Source organism: Sebastes fasciatus, chromosome 2, assembly GCF_043250625.1.
Source record: "Sebastes fasciatus isolate fSebFas1 chromosome 2, fSebFas1.pri, whole genome shotgun sequence".
Lineage (NCBI taxonomy): Eukaryota > Metazoa > Chordata > Actinopteri > Perciformes > Sebastidae > Sebastes > Sebastes fasciatus.
The window spans coordinates 6,283,085-6,305,817 of NC_133796.1; the positions used below are offsets into that span (position 1 = coordinate 6,283,085).

The 22,733-nt window shown below is 42.3% G+C and overlaps 1 protein-coding gene across 8 annotated transcripts in view; it reads left to right on the forward strand.

Moving 5' to 3' along the window:
- Positions 1–22,733, forward strand: part of znf536 (zinc finger protein 536) — a 307,235-nt gene that overhangs the window by 121,257 nt on the left and 163,245 nt on the right. For all 8 annotated transcript variants that reach the window (XM_074660090.1, XM_074660073.1, XM_074660101.1 and 5 more), the window contains one exon: positions 19,009–19,108. The gene's annotated coding sequence lies outside the window, so the exon portion shown is untranslated. The remainder of the gene's footprint in view (positions 1–19,008; positions 19,109–22,733) is intronic.

A 22,733-nucleotide genomic window follows, 5' to 3' on the forward strand; every position in this document is an offset into this window, starting at 1 on the left:
TGTGTGAGAGCAGGTGGCGGGCATATTTGAAGATGACAGTAGGGGTCTGACCCATGCCAGGCCCAATAAAGCGGCCTTGTGATGGAGCTTATGTGACACGCTGTCCCCGGGGCTCTGAGGTCTCTCTCTCTCTCTCACACACATGTGCGCACGACACAAACACACACACACTCACTCGTACAGCCTCATTTCCCTGGCGTTGCTCCCCCGTCATATAGCGAAGGCTTCGCTCGGATCGCAGCGGCATACGCGTGAAGCCTGCGTGTGGTCGCATGACAACACGCCGTACGCTACGGATCCAAGTCACCTCTGCATTTCGTACACCATTACTCATAATTCCAGTTGTAACAACCGCCTACGAGTGTTTTGAAATGTTTTGAATGCTGCTTACACTTGCAGAGTTGAGCTGAAGTCATTTGGAGTAAGCCGGTGTTGTGCTGTGCGTCACACTAAACTGGAAAACCGCAGCAGAATACACAGAAGACTCGTATGTGCAGTCCTACGATAATGAAATTTGAAAACGGCATCTCTGAAAAGTTTTACCAGACTCGTGTTTTTGATTTGGAGTTCAGAAATCAGCCGCCCATAATCATTTCCACAGATCATCATTTGATTGAGAGATTACTTGCCAAATGTGCAATATTTCTTTTATGTCATAATAAGGGCTGTCAATGAACTAAAATATTGAATCGTGATTAATTGCAAATTATTTCACACTTTTTTATCTGTTCAAAATGTATCTTAAAGGGAGATTTGTCAAGTATTTAATACTCTTATCAACATGGGAGTGGACAAATATGATTGCTTTATGCAAATATATGTATATATGTATTATTGGAAATCAATTAACAACACAAAACAATGATAAATATTGTCCAGAAACCCTCACAGGTACTGCATTTAGCATAAAAAATATGCTCAAATCATAACATGGCAACCTCAACTCAACTCAACAGCTGCCAGTGTGTCAGTGTGCTGACTTGACTATGACTTGTCCCAAAACTGCATGTGATTATCATAAAGTGGGCATGTCTGTAAAGGGGAGACTCGTGGGTACCCATAAAACCCATTTTCATTCACATATCTTGAGGTCAGAGGTCAAGGGACACCTTTGAAAATGGCCACAACAGTTTTTCCTCGCCGAGATTTAGTGTAAGTTTGGAGCGTTATTTAACCTCCTTTGCGACAAACTAGTATAACATGATTGGTACCAAAGGATTCATTAGGTTTGGTAATTTCATACGATGCCAGTATCTTCAGTACTAGCTTTAAAATTGAAGCAGCTGCAACCTAAAAATTGCAAGTTGTGTTAATGTTTTAAGGAAATGAGTGGCGTTAAAACTAATTTGCGCTAACGTGTTATTATTGTGTTAACTTTCACAGCCCTAGTTATAATGTTAGAGGGTAAACGACTTTTCATCAGTCTGCTGAAAAATGTCCTTGATTTTATACTTTTATCGCAGCTTTAATAGTCTAAATTACTCTGCAACACTTGTTCTTAGAACTCGAACAGATTTTTATAAAATGGGCCTGCTCCGAGTGTTGAACACACTCTCTGTGAATACAGCCATGAGGCTAACATGAGGAAGGGAAGTCAGAGTGGTTCCGTCATAGATCAGCTTGACAGTAATGCTGTGAGGCAGACACAACTGTCTCGGAGACAGAGAAGAAAAAAAGGTTGGATGTTACCTGTCAGATAAACAAAAATCCATCTCATCTCACAACTCGTACGTTCTCTCTGATGCTCTGTCTCACTTCCTCTCTCTGTTGTGCTGGCTGGGAGGGTGAAGCGCATATCGTATGTATTCCATCAGGCCAGGACAGAGGAACGGCTTTATAAGAGTGTGTGGTTTCAATAAATAGAGAGTCCTTGACACCTTACAGGTGCATACAGCAACTTCACACCTTGGTGGCTAGGATGCCAGCTGCAGACAGAGAGGTAATTATCTGAGAACTGCTTTAGTACCCAGAATACCTGTAATGTGATGTCAGCACATACTGCACGGTACATACATGTTGCCAAGCAGAAATACCAAATGATACACTAGTGTGGAGAAAGTGTCACGTATCAGTGAAATCAGGTTTCTTAGGACGGGTGCTGACTCGCTGCTGTTAAGGAGATAGTTGAACTGTGAAGTTTCCATATGTCACTTAATGTTAATAGACAAACCAGTTGCACAGCAGTTTGAGAAATAGTCACACAATTTAATGTATCTATTCGTGTACATAGACAAGAATTTCACTTTTTTTTCGTGATGGTTAGAACAAAATCAGATTTGTTGGCGTTTAGCCTTTGAAAAACAACAGCTTTGATTGTAAAAGAAAAAAAGTGGCTTGGTCCGAACCACTTTGTTTGTCATGAACACCAGCTTTTTTTCCACACACAGAATGAACAGCTAGCAGACCGTGGGAAGATGTTTGCTTAATTTGACAAAACGTGTTTTGGATTACAACTTTTGTATCACCAAACCCTGCTCGAAACGGGATTGATCAATACTACTCGGACTACAAACGGGAACCAGAATGCTTCCAAAATGTAGTCCCGTCGTCTACGGATTCTGCATATGAAGGAATGTTTATAGAGATTGCAATTTCAGTAAAATGGCTTCGATGAAAATTGAATTCATTTGTCTCAGTTTTGGTGTCCCATCAGTGATCCAAGTACCTGGAGTTCATCACCTTTTGGTGGTTAGATTGCTCGAGCAACTAAGTTTACTAAGAGAAGCTTTTGTATGGCCACATTTGGCCTAATTAACTTTTTTCTCTCTTCCTATTTTTCCTAAATTTGGTCAAGAGATTTTTAGCATTTTCCATTACCATTTGGCTAGCTTACATGAATTTGACTTTTGTTGTTGATTTCAAAGCTGCCACTAGAGAAGTTGGTGATAACTTTATTTTCATTATGGATATGGAAATGAAAAGAGGAGGGAGAAGTAAGAAAGAATAGAGGAAGGAAGGAGCATTTTTCTTTCTGCAGAACTGGCCTTTCAGTTGCATCTTCCAATTATTCCACATCTCATTTGCTGCCACAATAAACCAGACCCAAAAAAACAAGTGACCTGTTTTTTTTTTTGTTTGCACACATTTTTCAGTAGTGAAACTTGCTGGAGAACAAAACCAGCAAGATAACATCAACAGACTGACTTTGTATGGTATGCATGCACCATGCAGGCATTGCCGTTGCGATCGTCCATTTTCTCATTTTTGCTCATTTTTGCATTTTTGGCTTATGTTATTTCAGACCTGAAACTGCAGCTTCTCCCCCCACCCCCCCGTTATCTCCTGTGTAATGCTTTGTGTCATTTGCTATTGTTTATCATGATGATTGGATTTTGCGGAGGGAGTATCATGCTCTCTCAGCTATTTATTTCATTTTAGTTGAAGTTACACATTTTGCATTTGTCTGTGGATTTTTGGAGACCACGTCTTGGGTTTAACATAACGTGGCTTAGGGACTTTGTATATTTGCACTTTGTTGTTTGTCTCCCAGCACTCCCAGAGAGGTAATATGGTAGACCAATTTCAAATTTAGCAAACTACTGTGGAAGAAAGTTGGGAAACCTAAGGAGTTTCTTTGAGAGGCTGTGAGTGTAAGGATCTAATGTAGCTAAATAAAGAGCTTGTCTGATAATGGGATTTACGGTTCAATATACACTGTGTAGAGATAGCCAAGCTAAAAGCATTAACTTACAGATGACACATGAGATGAGGAATACAATCTGAGTAGTCCGTATCAAAATAACAATTAATGGCAGTCATCGTTCCTGATAAGATGAAAGGTCACGTGACCATTTCCATCACGGCAAATATACATCTCAGATTGTGGGAAGTTATTCAATGTCTATGCTGATGTGCTTAAGTCTACGTTCATATGTACAGTTTATAAAGAAGAGCTAATAGAGTGCTACAGGAATGAGTCCTAAAACCCGAAAATGAGTTAGCATTTTAGCTCTTCCGGTTCCCTCGTCTGGAAGTCAATGTTTTTTTGAATGGGTTTTTAGTTAGATGACTGAAACGAATACATCATCCATGGAGCTTTCTATTGACATCCAAAACCACAAAAATACCGAGCTTTGTCAGCTTTGCCCTCTCTTTATTTCTTCCTTTCTTGCTTTCCTTTTCCTTTTTCTTTATTTTTTTTATTATGAACAAAAGAATTCTTTAAACATAAATCCTATATTAATCTTCATTGAGAGTGTGCGGGTAGAGTAAAAGGAATAAATTGGAATACAGAGAGAAAGGAAGATACTGCAGGTTTGTGTAGCAATTGTAAGAGAAACCCATTCTTGCTACCTCGCCCCAGTTTGTATTGAACCCTTTTTATTTCCATTTTTGGAGCTTTATAAAGCTCTCACTCAGCATGTTTAAAGTTATATTAACTTCTCTCAAGAGAATGCTTTTCACTGTTTTTTTTTTTCTCTTCCTTCCTTTTTTTCCTGAAGGATTTATTCTCCTTGATGTATTAGGGTTCAGTAATTGGTAAGTGGTCTTTAGAGTCCGCCTTGTACTCCGAGTATTTAGATAGTAATTTGACATTTTAATATCACCTAAAGACTTGCACAAAACCACGATTTGACCTCGGCTCGTATCACCTAAAAGTGTCCGAGAAGGATTACACAATTAGAATCACGCTTTGCAAGTCTGGAAGAAAAAAAAAACGCTCAAGGTGATAAAGTATAAATTTATATCGCCCTTTCTCCCCCTCTAAGCTCTGTGGGCGAAAAAGTGTGAACTAACAAGCGTCCAGCAGCTTGTAACACAAAGGGCCGTCTACACATGTTATTCAAGAGAAGCAGTGGAGTCTGGCCAGGCACTGCCGTTAAAAAAGAGTGAGTGAGAGGGGGAGAGTGAGTAAGCAAAGCCGTATAGTGATTTGCCATTTATAATTGGCCTGCAATGGTAGATGGTGGCTGGCAAGGACTGTTTTTTTTTTTTTTTTTTCTTAAACACAATCTGTGCCTGCGGTCGGGGCGATGCATCGCTAATGACAGAAAGCCAGAGTGGTGTGGAAGCACAACAGCGCCTGGTGGCTACAAGGCCAGCACTCGCAAATATGTTCTATCAGATTTCACATAGATGATGTTTCATGGTAACAGATCATAAAATTGTGGGTACTCTCTATTTCAAATGCTTTATCTTCACAAGTGAAAAAAATTGTGGGCAAAAGTCACATTGCACATTAAAGGCCATTAACTACGTTGCCAAATGCCACATTTGAAACCTTTGTTTATCCACCGATATTCCACAGAGCTTCCCCGCTCTTTGCCAGGAACACTCGGCTCGTACTCCACGCAGCACACGCTGGTCGCTGCCCATTAAAAACACTGAAGCAGTTGGGGGTGAAGGTCTTAGAGAACCAGCCTCAAAGCGACAGCGCAGAAATACATTTATTAAAATAGAGATCTTATCCAAAAATGACCCGAGGACACTCAGGCCCAGTCCATAATAGACCGGAGGATAATTACACCCAATTCAAAATGTGGTCGACCCCAACAGACCCATGATACGCCGCCATTTAACGAGCGGCCGTGGTTGAAAAGAGCAGCGACACCAACAAGACCTCCGAATTAAACTTGTAGTGTATTTGTAATTTTTTGGGGATTGTATTACAAATTTTGTAATCGGAAGCAAAAGACAAGAAAGCAAACGTGTAGGCCAACAGTAGCTCAATCGCAATGCTGATTCCCATGCATATGAGCAAATACACAGCCAGCTAAAGGAAAGAATACATGTGAGTCCAATAATATGAACTTCTAAGCAATTTAACAATAACTACTTGTTACGATTATGGAACAATTGCAGCCATTGTCAAATGAAACCAACATTGATGAACGGCGGTCTCCTCTATCCACCCCGACCTCCTCCCTCTGCGGACTCTGTGGCTCTATAACAACTTTAAACTATTTCCTCTTCTGCTCCCGACAAACAAGAATCATAACTTCTGTGTTTGCAGCTGGAGGACTTTCTGAGCATAAACATGATCATTTTTGGGCATTTACTAAATCAACTAATGTTTCTTGGGAAGACAGTCTCAGCAACACGTCCTACAAGTCAAGATCACAGTGTACACTCTCACCTCAAAAGAACTTAGTTTTCCTCGCAATGATTATGATGCACCACGGCTGATAGCGAGTCTGCTTGGATCCATTTGGATATTAGACGTATTGACACACTGAAAGGCCCGCATTAATTGAATGGGACCCTAACCAACCTGATTAGAATGTAATTTGGACCCTGTTTGACTTGCATAGCAGGTTGGGTCTTGGGAAAAACTAAGTGGTCCTGTGACCAATCCTGTGACCTCCTCTAGTTCAGGGTTGAGTACCATGTTCAAGGACATCAGGGCAGCATTTAATGAGGGAGAGTATCCATTTAACCCGTTCCCACTCCAAACTTGTCAAATACTGACGCTTGGTCAGTGCCCCTCAGCATCTGGTACCGACGCACCGAGGCAACCTTTAGCATCTGTATGAGACGTACCAGGCTTTCAACTAACTCCAATGTAAACCCATCTGTGTCATTACGATTACGATCATAATCGGAGACAAATACCGCCGCTTGGTCAGTGCCCCGTCGGCATCCGAGACCGACGCATGGGGCACCCCTCTTGCGTTACTTTTGGATGGACCAGAGATGGCGTGTTAATATACGCTCATTACATGCATAGTGTCCTTTCAAAATAAACTTCCGTTTTCACAGGAAGTTAGGTTTAGGAAACGGTTGTGGTTGACGTTAACTTCTCTGACTAGAAGCTCAAGTGACTCACAGGGCTGACGACATCAATGACTCACGTGACTAATGACTGATGAGACTAAATAAGTCAGCGTTACTTTTAGTTTCACGCGGGATACCAACAGTGGTCTCCTGGTTGGAAGTCTTTTGTTTGAACGAAATCGTAGTCGTCTAAGACCAAAATGAACGATTAGTCGATTAAGAGGAGGGCAGCCCTAATGAAGAGCGAGGAAGTCCACTCGGTGGTCGGGCTGGATGGTTGGATTCAACAGATATGGACTTTCACCCAGGAGTGGTGTCTCGATTGAAACCAAGTCAAACAAACAAGTTGTTTTCTAACTTACGTGTCACATATTTAAGTTATATAACAAGCATAGTTTATTTTAAACTAAACCACAATCTTTTCCTAAACCTAACCAAGTAAACCTTAAAACTAAATAAACCTACGTTGGAAGTTTATTTTGAAAATAGACTGTATGCATGTAACGAGAGGAAACTACTACACCGTCCCTGACTCGTTCAAACCTGACGCTAGCAGCATAGTTTGAAGCTTATGGCCACTGACCAAACGTCGGTATTTGACGAGTTAGGTCAAACCAACAACCTTCCACAAGACCTCTTCTAATCTCCATAATACACCCCCCTCACATTGAAATGGAGGGACTCTTGGGCAGGCAGAACAGGACCCAGATGCCCAGCCATGGATAAGGTTTTTTGATAAAGAGCCCCCACCACCACCACCACCCCACCCCCCATCTCTTCTCCTTCCTGATGCCTCCTCCATAAACAATGAAAAGTTAATGAAGAGGTAACTTAATGATGTAATGAATATGGCGGAGCCCAAGGTCAAAGCTGGCTACAGTCTGGGGCTGGGCACAAGACAGGGCCAGGTGATAACACACAGCTTCAAATGCCTCTCTCTCTCTCTCTCTCACACACACACACACAATCACAGACACAATCACAGAGACACACACACAATCACAGAGACACACACCGTCTCTGTATGCATGTTGATTTAAATAGTATTTGTCAGCTAGCATTGAGAGAACAATAACACATTTTGAATTGTCTGCAGAAATATGCTTTGTAGTTTAGATTTGTGCATCTGTATGTTTAGTGTATGGTAGAGGGAGGTGCGTGCACGGGGGGATAAGGGTGTTTGAAGTACTGCGGGTAGTAAGAGTAGAGGGGTGTTTTAAGTTTGTGTGCGCATTTGCAGCTGTATGTGTTTGTGGTTTTTGCATTCTTTCCTGTGTGAATACAGTATGCACATTTGTGTGTGTGTGTCTGTGTTTGACAGTACAGGGACTTGTTCTGATGTTGAAGCCGGTGATTAAAAATTGAAAAGGTTTGAATGACACAGTAGAGAGTTTGGCGGAGCCAGGTACGATCGATAGAGCTCTGGTGAATGGCCACTACCCCTACTTGTTGGGCTGGAGAGCACTTGGGAATGTGTTTGTGTAAGGCAGAGAGAAAGTGTGTGCGAGTTGTGTGTGCGTTATGCCTTTAAATAGTCTCTAAACCTATTACACTTAAAAAGCACTTTTACTTATAGAGTTTGCTTCAGACCAGCCTTGCCACGGTGTTAGAAAATGCTCGGATTGGTGTGTCTGACTGTGGCTGCTTTTATCTCTAATGCCAAACCAACACATCAGATTAACAACATTAAGTCAAATCAAAAGAAGGACAGTGTATAGGAGAAAGAAAGATGGTAAGGAAGTGGGGAAGAACCTAGGAGTTGTTAGTGCGCGGCTCACCCAGCAGCCAGGTGCTCTCTGTCTTCGATCTGTTTGGCCTCCGCCGGGCTAAAGAAGTGTCTACACCTCACTTTATCCCCTTATAGCCTCTCACACCACAACATGTGGGGGGAGGGGAGGAGGAGGCTGAGGGAGGGCTGAATGGAGAGGATGGAGAGGAAGAGGATGGCAAGGAGAGGGGAAAGAAGAAGAAGAACAGAATGGGGTTGGTGGGAGTGAACCAGGAAGAGGCAGACTAAATGCATACAGTTATTCCTCCACTATACTGTATTCTCATGTACTGATTAGCTTTAAAATGAGGAAATACCAAGCACCGCCCACCAGCCGGAGCTTTCTCATTTTACAGCTAAACAGTACACTACAAGATGTTTCTGAAAACATTTTACGAAAGAAATAGGCATTACTGTAACAGAATATTGTCGCGAGTGATTGACAGCTGCCTCCGTTGAATGAACAGCCAATAGGAACGCTCTCTCTCTCTCTGAAATGACCTGTGATTGGCCAAAGTCTCCCGTCACAGGCTATATTTGCTAAAGACTGAAAACAGAGCCATGAGGAGGTGCAGAAGTATCTCTCAGAACACTTGAATTACAATATGCTGAAAGGTTAATATGGAATTTTTTGCCCAATGATGCCAAAAATATTTTACCTACTGTCCCTTTAAACTCTACAAATGAGATGATTTCTGCATCCCTAGCAGGTCCGCTTATGAAAAACACTTGTTTATCCAAAGCACACATTTTCCACCTGCTCACATACTTTGGTCTGTCTGGTCAGAGGCTATGTTTAACTAAAGTGTAGTGCTACATTCAGACTTCACAGCGAGCAGTGGTAGCCTGTTGCAGCAGCGCAGACATCATGAAGGTACAGTGAGAGTACACTGTGAAGGCCAGTGTAGGTCACGCCGGTGGCTCCCTTTCAGAATAAAATGGTTTTGCAGATTGTTCCTTTCTCACTTGAATCCGCAGGGACAATAAGAATGTTTCTGTGTTTCTCATCATGATATCACCAAGCTTTTAATACAGTGCAGCTTTTTTTTTGTTCTGGTGGCAGCGTAAGGTCTTGTCTCCTGTCTGTTTATACATTTTTCACAACAATAAAATGGATTTGTTTTGTCTTTTGACAATTTTAAACGGCAAGAATATTTTGCTCCAGTCAAATCGCACCTCTATGGAAACAGCACAGTCATGGCTAGAAGTAAGAAGACCTCAAAAATGTCTTTTGTGCAGTATAACACAGTTATAATGCCATACATCCTAAGAAAAAAGAAAAAAAAAGCAAGTTGAATATATTTGATAATTCATTTTTCACATTTCTTTTTTGGAAAATTAAATCTACAGTGTATAGCCAATATTTTTCCAAGTGCCCAAAAGTGTTACCAATATAAATAAAAAATGGGACCTCCACATGCTGTACATATTGAACTATTTACATTTTTATATCCTCTACTTACAAGCTCTCCTCTCTGCTCTGTGTAAACAGCCTGCTGCTCAGTCAAAGAATTTTTGTCACGTGACTGTTGGTCTCATGGCTTTTTCACAGGATTTAAATTAAACATATAGAATAAAGTGATTCTGATAAAATGTCACTATTTTAAGCATAGCTTAGGTTTTTATTATTATTTGTTTTTATTTACTTATTATTTATTTTCCTTGACGGAAGCGTTGGTCACACATGATTTGTTTGAAGACCGTCGGAAATTTGAAAATCCGATGGAAATTTCTATTTTTACAGTTTCTGGCTATGATAAACGTTGTCATTTTGGCAATTTAAAAAAATAAATAAAACATGCCTTTCAAATCCGCAGGCGGGTTGTGGGGTTCAGAGGGTTTTTAAAAGACTGCTGTTCAACTGATGATCTTCACTGCTGCAGCTTGTAGACAGACACTTTGACCACAAGCAGCTGTCACACTTAATTTGGTTTGAGATAATCAGGTTTTGATTACTATCATTGTACATGAGAATGTGATTCTTGAGGTCAGGGTCTGACCTCTGACCTCCACAGGTCAGTGGTAGCCGTCAGCTAGAGAACAACTGGAGTTGGGAGGGTTTCAGTGACTTGCTTATGGACACTTTAGCAGTCAGCTGTCTTTTAAACACTGAACTGGAACCACACTGTGAATGGAATTTGTAGGAAAGCGGTTGAATATCATATTCTCTTCTTAAGTTATTCTAGGAGGTCTTTTTTGATATAGGAGTTTGCATGTTTGTCCATCCACAGATGCACCAGATAACAGGAGGAATGAGGTACAGATGGTGACTTCTTCTGTGGGTACAAATGTCAAGACAGAGTTCACGCCTAGTGTGTGCGTGTTATCTTGCTTTGGCAACATTTGCAGCACTGGTGAAGTGTGACCAACCCATCCAATGCAACTCATTGATTCTTGGGCGCCTGGTCTTGTACACAGCAGTGCTCACGGCATCACTCAGCATCACTACCCCTCCATCGAAATCCAGTTGTTGATGTGCTTCTTGGTGGCTCGGCAGGCTGCAGCAGCGCAGCTACACTTGCTCCCGATCTTAGCCATGAATCATCCTCTCCGTCTTTCTCGCAGGTCCGTCCTGTCAATCTCCTCCGTGCGCTAAAAGCACACTACACTAAACTTAGCTTTCCCCGAGGCAATCTGCGATCCGTCTGATCTGCTGGACAGCAGGATTGGTAATGCACTGGCACTGTAAGATATTATATTATGAGCATGGGTGCTCTATTATTAGATGATACGAATAGAATATCTGCTGTGCTGTGTTTTATGAAGGTCAAAGAATTGAATCAGAAATAGTTCCAACGCTGACCTAGACCTGTTTTGCATATTATTATTATTATTCTATTATCACATGGGTTGCATTCTCATTTTAAAGCCCATAATGCAGCCTGAATGAGTATCCATTTATGGTTTGTGTTTATGAGGGACACTAACTACAACGTGCCACACAGTGAAGATAAGATAAACATGCGCTTTATTGTCTGGTTTCAATATAAATTTGTCTTCCGTTCAGTGTCCGACCCTGCAGTTGCAATCACATACAAAGAAGTGCAGAAACGTAGCTGCTAATGTGCTGACAGCTCGCACCATGTGAGACTTCCTGTCTACCAAGTCATCAAATCCATTCCTTTATAAGGAAATGTTGAATATTGTGAAACCGCTAGTCGACCGTGATCATGTACTCACCACGAGAGATTTGCTCCTGACCAACGCAAAGTGCAACAGCGTGCTCGACACATGTGGGGCTTTGATCGGGAGGCTCGTATCGCACGCTCTGATCTTTTCTAAGTTGCGTCGATAGCCCTGCGAGACAAACGTGTACGCTGAGCACCGTGTTAACTCCGGGTCATTTTGACAAGTGTAAACACTCAATCTCTCCCATCAAATTCCATTAAACCCTGTACGAACACAAACACACACTCCAAAAAAAAAAGAAGCCCCCAAGCAGCAGCAGCAGCAGCAGCGTTAAACAAGTGCTCTGGTTTGGACATAAATAGTGTGATCTTACTCATAAATCACGCTGAGATTGTGCATTTGGCCCGGGCAAAAGGCTTCAGGTTCGCACACCCCTTCTGTAAACAGGTTCTCTCCTTCGGCCTCTCACAACTCCACTAGACGTGAGAGACTCTCTGTTTGTGTGTGCGAATGTGTGTGCGCAAGGTTATTCCTTTTAAAAAAGAGCCTTGCTGTAATCAAAAACAATAACCGCTCAAAGCGTAAACTCTTCCAAAGCGCACCCCCCCCCCTTACACCCTCCTTGAAGTATGAAATAATATTCTGTGTGTGGGCCCTGGCCGAACGCTGAGAACGCAAACATTTCACAATAAAGTTGTTTAAATAAAGGCCTTGGCATAGATGGCCGGGAGATAGAGGACATGCTGCGTTAATTACAAGCGCCCGTTAAAATAAACCGCCGGTATAAAATATGACTCTCTCTCTCTCTCTCTCTCTCTCCCATTCTTGGGGATTTGAACATATAAAATGTCAGCGAGGTGTGCGCCTCAGATGTGCTGTTTGGAGACCAAACACAACTGGTTGGAGATTGGTTAAAAGAGCGATAGACAAAGAAAGAGAAAGAAGGGGGGGGCAACTTAGATCCACAAAAAAACACAACAGAGCTCTACAATCAACAAAGAAAGCAGTGTTTACTCTGCATTTAAAGACTTATGAATTCTTCTCGCCCCCGCCTTGCCGTTGCGTGGCATTAACTGCGAGGGAAAATAGCCCAGTTAAGCACCCAGTTTATTATTCTTCAAACTCGCGTCTGAAAAGTAATATGCTTTAAAGGCACGGCGAATGTACTGGTGCTCTCCGCTCTGTATCTGTTTCAGCCCTTTTCCCCTTACCAGGGCGGTATGTAAGTGAGTAAAGTTACATCGCAAAGAGAGAGGCAGGGAGATGGATTATTTTTCCTGAAGCGTGGACTTAAGTTTCTGCTCTCTGCTGCTGGGTGGCCCACTCCTCTTTAGCCGTGTTAACATAAGAATAGAGGGGTGGCCAGGGGGGGGGGGGAGGCGAGGGAGAGGTGGGGTAGCTGGGTAGCTGGTTTAAATTATTCTGCGCCTCCGCTGCTGCATAGCAGGAGCTGTTGTTATCCACTTAGAACATCAGACGATTTGTTCCTTCTCCCTCTCTCTGCTCTCCCTCTCTCAGCCCTGTGGGCGTCTTTATCCGGGACCCTTTGTACCAGCGTCGTGTTATAACTCCTGTCCCGGCCAGGGTGCACCTCATTCCTTGCCACTTGTTTGCTTTTCCTGTCCTGTGCTTTTTTTTTTTTTTTTTTTAATTCTGATCAAAAATGCTTCTAAAATGACTTTGAAATCTCGTGTTTGCTCCATATCTGATTTGAACCCGTACAGTTGACATGTGTTTTACCTCCAACTGAGCTAAACTAATCAAGCTCCCATTCGAGTGAAAGATTCCACCTCAAAAATCTAAATATCAGAACTCTCCGTGCCGCGGGCTGCCATCCAAGCACGGTGACGAGCGCCGCTGTGACGCTCGCAGGCCCCAGATGAGGAATGCAGTTATGAGGAGATGTTTGTATACATTCAGCCCGCGCCTTGGAAAGCAGCGCTGGTAGTTGAGCACAGCTTAAAGACATCTGGATGCGATGAAATGCCATTTGTCTAAACAATCAAGAGTCTTACCAAAGCCACCCAACGTGCGCTGTGCTTTTTAGTACATACTTGTGCAATGTGCTTCAACAGAAAGCGTTATTGACAAATATTTCATTGCGACAGCCTCGTGGGATCTCAAAACGAGATTTTTTTTTTTTTTTGCATCATTCCAGGTTTCTGCTGTAAACATAAAGCATTTGTGACGGCTGTATACTTGAGGATGGATGAGATGCGGGGAAGTTCATTTCGAAAGGGGGGAAGGTGGGGATAAAGAGAGACATTAAACCATGGTGGCATTTGATTATAAATAAGACCGAGGCAAATCAGTGAGATCGTAATCTAAATACTTAAATGTAATGCTCATTCTTACTGGGGGAAAAAATGAATAATAACTACTCATATTTTGTGGTTGACCACTGCAACAAAGCGTTCAAGAGACTTTAAATGAACTTGACTTGCGAAAGGTACAACGTCTAGATGGATTTCTACGCAGGCTAGATAAACAGATAGAGAACGAGGCATCATCTGTCAGAAGAAATGCCACACCTATAGATTTATATTCTCCTTAATTCCATTTAAACAAATGGTCTGGGCAGTCATGGCAGCCAGTGCTCTGACTATGCCAGTGGTGTGTGTGTGTGTGTGTGTGTGTGGTAGTGAAGGGGGCAGGCAGACATGACTGGGATAATAAGCGTCATGGAATCTAATCAGATTTCTAAGAGGAATTGATTGTTGTGAGGCAGCCGGTGCAGGAGTGGGGTTGACAATAAGCTGAAATATAAGTGTTAATTTTTATGCTAATCCTCTGGCATCTCTGTGTGATGCAATTTGGTCCAGCAGCCCCTCGACTTTGCGCCGCAGATATGAAATTGTCCCGCGCACAGAGAAAATGTCAGCTTGCCAGACCCTGAAAGCTTGTAATTTATTAGGTATGTTTCTATTAGTATGTGTCACAGTTGTTAGGGAGCCACATGCGCAGGCAGGCAGCCACGCCACCTCCTTCTCTCCCTCCCTTCCTCCTCTCTTTCTCTATATCTCACTCTTTCTACCCCTCCAACCCCAACTCGCCTCATCCTCCTTTCTCCATCTTTTTTTTTTTTTTTTTTTCTCCCCGCATTGCCATCCACTTTTTTTTTTGCGCACACACACACAATGGCACACACCATGCTTGTTCTTAAGATGGTCTCGGCTCAGTGGCTGCTACACTGGGGCCTTAATGTATTATCATATATCGGGTGGTCCTTGCCCCCTGGACAAAAGGCTATTTAATACAATTTAATGACATTCCCAAGAATGAGGGAGGGAGGGGGGGGGGGTTAGAAAGTGAGGGATAGAGTAAGAGAATAAAAGAGAGAGGGAGGGAGGGAAGGAAGGGGGGAAAGAGAAGAATAAAAAAGAAAGGCAGAGGCCCAGATGAAAATAGCATCTGTGTTTTTCATGGCTCGCCCATGCAAACATTGCAATGTAAAATGCGTGACTTGCCCTCCTCTCTCTTTCTCTCTCTGTGTTTCTGTTTCAGTTTCTACCTGCAGAATGAAATGTAGTGGGGGGGCTATCGGGGCCTCGGCAGGATGTTAAAGGTGTTACACCAAGTGGAAGACATACTCAGTTTTTAGTAAAACTAGTATTACCGCAATGTAATACCCCGTTATACTACTAGTAGAAGTCATAGAGGTATAACCTTTAAAAGTTTCATATCAACCCCCATTTTTATAGTAATCTGCATTTTTCAGCAATAGCCATTCAATGTATTTACTGGGGCTGTCAATCGATTCAAATATTTAATCATGATTAAGCGCACGGTCGTCCATAGTTAATTGCAATTAATCGCACGTCATATCTGTTCAAAATGTACCTTAAAGGGCGATTTGTCAAGTATTTAATACTCTTATCAACATGGGAGTGGACAAATATGCTGCTTTATGCAAATGTATGTATATATTTATTAATGGAAATCAATTAACAACACAAAACAATGTCAAATATTGTCCAGAAACCCTCACAGGTACTGCATTTAACACAAAAAATATGCTCAAATCATAACATGGCGAACTGCAGCCCAACAGGCAACAACAGCTGTCAGTGTGTCAGTGTGCTGACTTGACTATGACTTGCCCCAAACTGCATGTGATTATCATAAAGTAGGCGTGTCTGTAAAAGGGAGACTCGTGGGTACCCATAGAACCCATTTTCATTCACATATCTTGAGGTCAGAGGTCAAGGGACCCCTTTGAAAAATGTCTTTGCCAAAATTTAGCGCAAGTTTGGAGCGTTATTTAGCCTCCTTCACGACAAGCTAGTTTGAAATGGTTGGTACCAAATCAATGGATTCCTTAGGATTTCTGAGTTGCAAATATGGAGGCCACAAAGTCGGCAAGCTTAATAACTATAATCAAATATTTGAAATGAACAACTGAAATAGTTTTAACTTTTAAACATTTTGATATTTACTTCAAATTGAGATACAATATGAAATGAATTGTAAAAAAGTAGTCTATTTTGTATTCTCTGCTGGGCGCCATGCAAGACACACTAATTCAGCACTCGCTCCCTCCTGATCCCGCCTCCATATAATATAAGTGTTTGGGTGTAAAAAGGGCGCAGAAGACAGCACCAATAACCAAACAATGAAACAATGGGATTCACAAGCAGCCACTAAGGACCTCACCAATAGGCTGTCCCGTTTGTATTTCTCGCATTTTCAATAATTTTAGTGACACATACTTAGCCACTCTTAAGTAACAAAAAATAAAACGATTAGATATCATATTTGTGTTATCAATACAAGGTGGACTCAACTTAGTTACAATATTTAAACCACAGACTGTATAAGAAGTCACCCATTGGTTTGTCGAATATTGTTTTGAAGTCTCGGGTTAGGCATTTTTGTCCATCGCCATCTTGTTTTTCTGCAACTAGAAGTGACATCAGAGGGTGGAGCTAAGTACAACCGAACGCTGAATAAGACATTTTTAGGCGTCCAAAATGTTACAAGTAACATTCATGAGCTGAAAACACACCGTGAAAGTTGTAAGAAGAAAACACAGATAACTCTCTGAACGGACAACCTCGTCGTCACGTCAATCACAAGGTAGCCACGCCTTAAAGCATCCCCTCCTTTATGGTCTATTTGACACTAAATAGGACCATAATTTACTAAATGAACATCATGCTGTATTGAAGAAGACTTGAAACTAGTGATTACAATGTTTACTGAGGTAATAAATCAAGTGAGAAGTAGACTCATTTTCTCATAGACTTCTATACAATCTGATTTATTTTTGCAACCAGAGGAGTCGCCCCCTGCTGGCTATTAGAAAAAATGCAAGTTTAAGGCACTTCAGCATTGGCTTTTCAGACCCGCCGCCTGATTTAAACCTAGTTATTAAGACACAGGGTTGCTGCCTGTATTAATGAATTGTATTAACATGTAAGCATCATTTGAATGTTGTCGCTAGTTGGGGTGGCGCAAATTTTCTTAGCTGGGATAGCTAAGAAAATCAGCTGCTGGGTAGTTTAGTCTGTAACGACATCTATATTTCGTATATAATATGAGTAACTATAGCTGTCAAATAAATGTAAAGTACGGTAGTTCCCTCTAAATTGTAGTGAAGTATAAAGAAGCATAAAATAAAAATAGTAGTGACTACGGTAGCACTTTCCATCACCACCTGTTAGTAAGCATAATACATCCGTTTTGGCAGAGATGTCATCTGTGAGGAAAGAACCAGGGATAAACAATGTGTTTTTCACCATTTTTCAGCAAAGACACTTCCTCTATTCTATTCTAATTTTAGTCGTCTCCCTCTTTATGTTTAAACACTGCTAAAATCGCTCCCCGCTCGTACGTCGAGTGGTACCAGAAAGCCAGTCAAAACTGTAGTCAGTGGGCCCAGAAACACACACTGAAAGGTTTGGATGCAATTCACATATAGGTCAATTAAATGCAACAACATCTGCTCTCTCCCTACCATTTGCATATAGCATTCATATGTTAATGATGTCCCTTGTTTTTTTTTTCTGCATGTGTGTATGTGCATGTGTGTTTGTGTGCGCTATTTGTTTCTCTCTGTGTGTATTTTTTTTTCCTGTACTTCCTCCCCTCCTCCCAGTCTCTTTGTATCGCCAAACAAAAAGAGATGCAGAAAATTTGGATTCATACTTCCCTTTTCGGGGAAAAAAAAACAAAACACAGATACTCCCGTCCTATTTTTCACTTCCTCTCGCCTGACGATTAAAGGGGAGGTTAGACGAGTGCCACAGTTGTTCCATTGCCGTGCCCCTGATTTTCGACAAGAAGCCCCTTTAACAGCAGAGAAGGCAAGGCCCTCTCTCTTCCCCAAGCAGCTTAATGCCTTATAAATCAATGATGACACAGATGGACTAGCGATAATCTATTTAGAATGCCTCACAGCAAATATTGTTGTGCAGATGATTAGACTGCCAGTTATTTTAACTCAGACCCCTAAACCCAATCTTCCGCTTCTCATCATGCTCCTCAGATTTATGGTGGTAATTTGGGATTTGATATTTTTGTTATTTGAAATAAAATTGGCAAGAAAGACATGTACAAAATGGCAGAAATTAAAAGTGAAATCAGGTTGTCGCAGGGGCAGTTTGTGTGTCGAAGACAGAGGGTGTGTGTGTGTGTGTGTGTCTTGGGTGGCATGGGCAGCTTGAGGAACAAAAGACATGAAGAGGTGCTGGTGTCTGTGCCAAGGCCATAATGATAAGGCACGTTTCTTTAAAGAAGGGGGGGGGGACAGACCTTTAGCAGAACTGTATCTCCAGGGCATTTGTGTGTGTGTGTGTGTGTTAGACAGTCTAGTGGCACGAGGGGGGTTAATGGCAATCCAGGGTCTCTGCCCCTTTTCATGGTCGATGGGTCTCAATTTAGCGTGCAAGGGTGAGGAGGAGGAGGAGGAGGAGGAAGAGAAGAGAAGAGAAGAGAAGAGGAGGAGGAGGAGTGCAAAAATGAAGTGGAGGTTGTCAGACGTGGCAGCTGCTCGGAGGCCCTGATAAATATAAGCCCTTATTGATCGGTTGAAAATGAAAGATCCCCGAGTGGCGTGCAGTATTTAGCTTCTTGTCTGCCTCGTGTCAGCGGTGGCCTTGCCCTGGAGGGATAGATTTTCAGCTGTGCCTCCGGGCACCGCGGCGCGCATGGCTTTGATTTCATCTTTAACCTTTTTCGGCTGCGTTCCCTTGACCTCTGCAGCGTCGGCCCGCTGAATTTGTTAGATTTTCATCTTGGCACGGACCCCATCCAGCACCTCATCTTCTTCTTCTTCTTCCTCGCCACCCATCACTGTCTTCCACTCTTGTCCGTCTTCCTCCTTTGCCCTCTTCAGGTCTATATTTCATCCTCGCCTCCTCTTCTAATCTTTTCCGCTCCTCTGTTTCTCCCTCTAGGTGGCCATTCCAGTAAGCAGTAGTCAGTCAGGAGTGACAGCGAGAGGCCACTTGATCCTAACAGACAGGTTGCACTCCAGTATGCAGTTGGTGTGTTAAGGTAAGATCACACACAGTTCAGACCTTAGCCTGTAGGAAAATGTCCTCAACTTGCACATTTTTTCTAAACCCCGTATGATATTTTGTTTCTCACACTCTAACGATAAAAGAACAAGACACATACACACAAATAAATGCACACATACGCTCACACACTCCAACTGTTCGTCGTTCGCTCACCATTTAGTCTTATCCCCAAAGGCACTCTGTCTTAAACCAAACACACACACACACACACACACACACACACACACACACACACTCAGAGACAGTCACACAGCTACAGTACACTGCTGCTATGTGCGCAGACAGAACTTGTAACAATCTGGATTGTGATAATCTATGATAATCATCCACCACATGCCACCTAAAAACGCACATGGGTGGCATTCAACACCCACACTGGCACATTGCTTCAGTGCATCTCGCCTCCCTCTGCCGCTCTCCCCAATGTCACTACCTCCAGCGTCAATGTCACCACTCGGCTCCTTATTTCTCTTTTATGTATGAGGAGGCTCGCACCGTAACACGCCGCGAAGGGGGGTAAAAAAGGAAAGGAATCTCGAACAATTTATGTTTGGCATTAGTGTAATTGAATCCCACTCGTATATCAAAGTAAGAAAGTTGCGAGGTGGTTGGTGATATAAATACGAGGTAGGGATCCATGAAAACACGGATCCGTCCCTCCCCTTTTCCCTTGTCTTCCGAACAATGTCTCCCATCTCTTTTTTTTATTCGCTCCCTCTCTCCTCTCCTTTAGCTAGATGGATGATAAATTCCCAGCCAGAGAGCCAGCAACAGCTGTTGGCAGACAGGCCTGATATGAGAATAGCAGCATAGGATGAGCAGGCATTAAAAATTAATATGCTATTTAGCCTAGGTGTATTTTAGGTATTTGACATTTTCATGTCCGGGACAGACTAAATTTATTCATAGTACAGAAAAAAAAATAAAAAATAAAAAAAATACGAAGAGGAGGAATGGGTGTAGGGCGGGGGACGAGGGGTGGGGGAGACAGAATGCAGGGAACACTAACTGAAGGCCATTCGGGCTTTATGGTCACCCTGTTTCACCTTGCCTCCCACCGCACTGATGTAAGGGGATGGGGGTGGTGGTGGGGGTGTTTAACTATATGTCTGCTACACAGTAGAATGTGATAAGGGCTGGTAGTGCTGATCACACCACACACACAAGTGGAAACCGTTCGCCAGCAAAACCGCCTCACTTTTATCTACACATGGAAGGTCTAGCTCAAAGATAAGTGGGCGTGCAAGCAGTACAACAGCCAGGCTCCCATTTAAATGTTAGTACCATATCCTTGTTGAAGAACTGTCCTCTTTCACTGCTCCCTCCACTGTTTTGTTGAATCAGTACTTACATGACTTTCTAATATCAATTACCACAATATTCAAAGCTGATTGTATATTGTGTTTTCCGCTTAATTTATTTACTATTCATGATATTTTTTTAATATTTATTTTGTCGTAAAATAAAACTTTGGTATCGGAGACTGACATCACCAGAAAAATGCACCCATCAGCCGATTGAATGGGCGTTATCATCGGTTGTCACTACCATTTTATGGTTCAGACAGGCCAAACTGCACCTACCACGTTGTGAAAGTGAAGACGTTCAGCTGTGTTCAAGACCGGAGTTTTGTTTTGCAAGTTACGTTAGTGACGTTTGTCACATGTTTCGTAGTGATGGTTGTCACGTGTTTTCCGTACTGACTCCACGTTGTTTCCGTACATGTTTTACTTAGTTTACGTACTTACTTTAATCCCAGCAAACACAAGACTTTGAAGCGTTTGTTTTGTTTTGCAAGTTACGGTAGTGACGTTTGTCATGTGTTCTGTAGTGACGATAAAGGCCTTCTGAACCTACTAGAAGGTGTAGCAGGTCCCTTTTAACACATATCTGTGAGGCTGATAACCACTGATAACGCCCATTCAAAGTGGGTTCAAAGTGGGTTCAAAGTGGGTTCAAAGAGGGTACAAAGTGGCTGCATTGTTCTGTTCTCTTCCTCAGTGGATAGAGTTGCTCAGTTGTGATGGAGATGGCTCAGCTGTTATCATGTGAGCTAAGTTTAGCCACTTGACAACAAGTGGTCGTACATGGCGAAGATCTTAACCCCTGTCCATGATGGAAGAGAGACATTAGGGGGATAAAAGATTGCCCATTATCATGTGACCAATATTCCATACATGGTCACGTGTTAGTAAGTGGACCCTGTAATGAGAATTTCTTATCAAACAGACATTTACATTTTCCCGATGAGCGAACTCTTGCGGTCATGTGAGTGATAATTTTCTCTCGGAAGCAAAAAAGGAAGTAGCGTGACTTTACACCACAAAACCTCTTTGGAAGGAGGTAAATGGTTTGCTCAACCAAGCACGTGACTTTGACACGAGAGACGGGACGTTTGCATCCCTTTTTTTCTTTCCTTTAACAACAGTTAGACATGACCACATTATTTTCCTAAACGTAACATTTTGTGCGAAACAAACCCGTTACCATAGTCGTGGCAGATCAGAGTAAAGGTGGTTAAAGATGATTTATCAAGTCTTTTTGGAAGGTGATGAGTTAGAACAACACTCTTCCCAGACTTCACATCTCAATTCCAGGAAGAGGACACTGTGAACATTTTTGTGCAGAATAAAAAAAACAAGATGTACAGAAGAGTTGAGTTGCATGTTGAAGAGGAAGAAAGAAATACTGTGGTAGAGTAGCAGTATCCAGTATTCTCATCTATCCAGATTAGAAACTTAAACGCCAGCTGTCATTACAGACAAAATATTCAGCAATGTAAACTTTACATTCTGTTCAATTATAAACATGATTAAATGCAATTCTGCCTGCAAAATACACCATACACACAGAAATGCCTGATTTTTGGCAATAAATTGATACAATGGGTTTTTATGTTGTAGATATTTGGGTCTTGAATCGCTGCCTCTTTTCCAATGGCCCAGGATTAGGAAACTCCTCCGCTGCTACAGAGCCACTATTCCGCAGTCAAACACAAGACCCCTGGAGGTCCAGACAGCAAAAGTACAAGTCCCATGCTGAGCCATGCTAGGACAGTCCTCTCTCTATATCACTCCCTCTCTCCGTCTCTCCCTTTCCCTCCCCCCTTGGTGATTAATGGCTAATGCTGCTCTAGTACATCTCTATATCCCTCCTCATCCCTCCCTCGCTAATCGTTGTGAAATCTTAGACATGGCCTGGATTTGGCCTCCTGGAGAAAGAAGGGGGGGGGGGGGTTGGATTGGATTGGAGGGCAATTTCCACCTCCCACAGCATCCATATCACTTTTGACTTTCTTCTTCCTTCATATTGCCGTTGCTTCCCTGTCTTCATATACCATAACACATATTTTTGTTCATCGAGATACAGATTTAGGGCAGTCGGTCGGGGGAGAGACACTTTCCTCCTCCGTACACTACCTGGGTGCAATCCAACTCGTATCAGTTCATGGCACTGCAGAGAACAATTTTCTACAAATCACAATTCATGTCTCGTCTATTTGGAGCAAATAGTAAAATGTGTTCTTGTGAAAATGGACTACCGCAAATCACTTCTCTTTCAAACTAAATTCTGACATCACGAGATAGAAGGATGTGCAA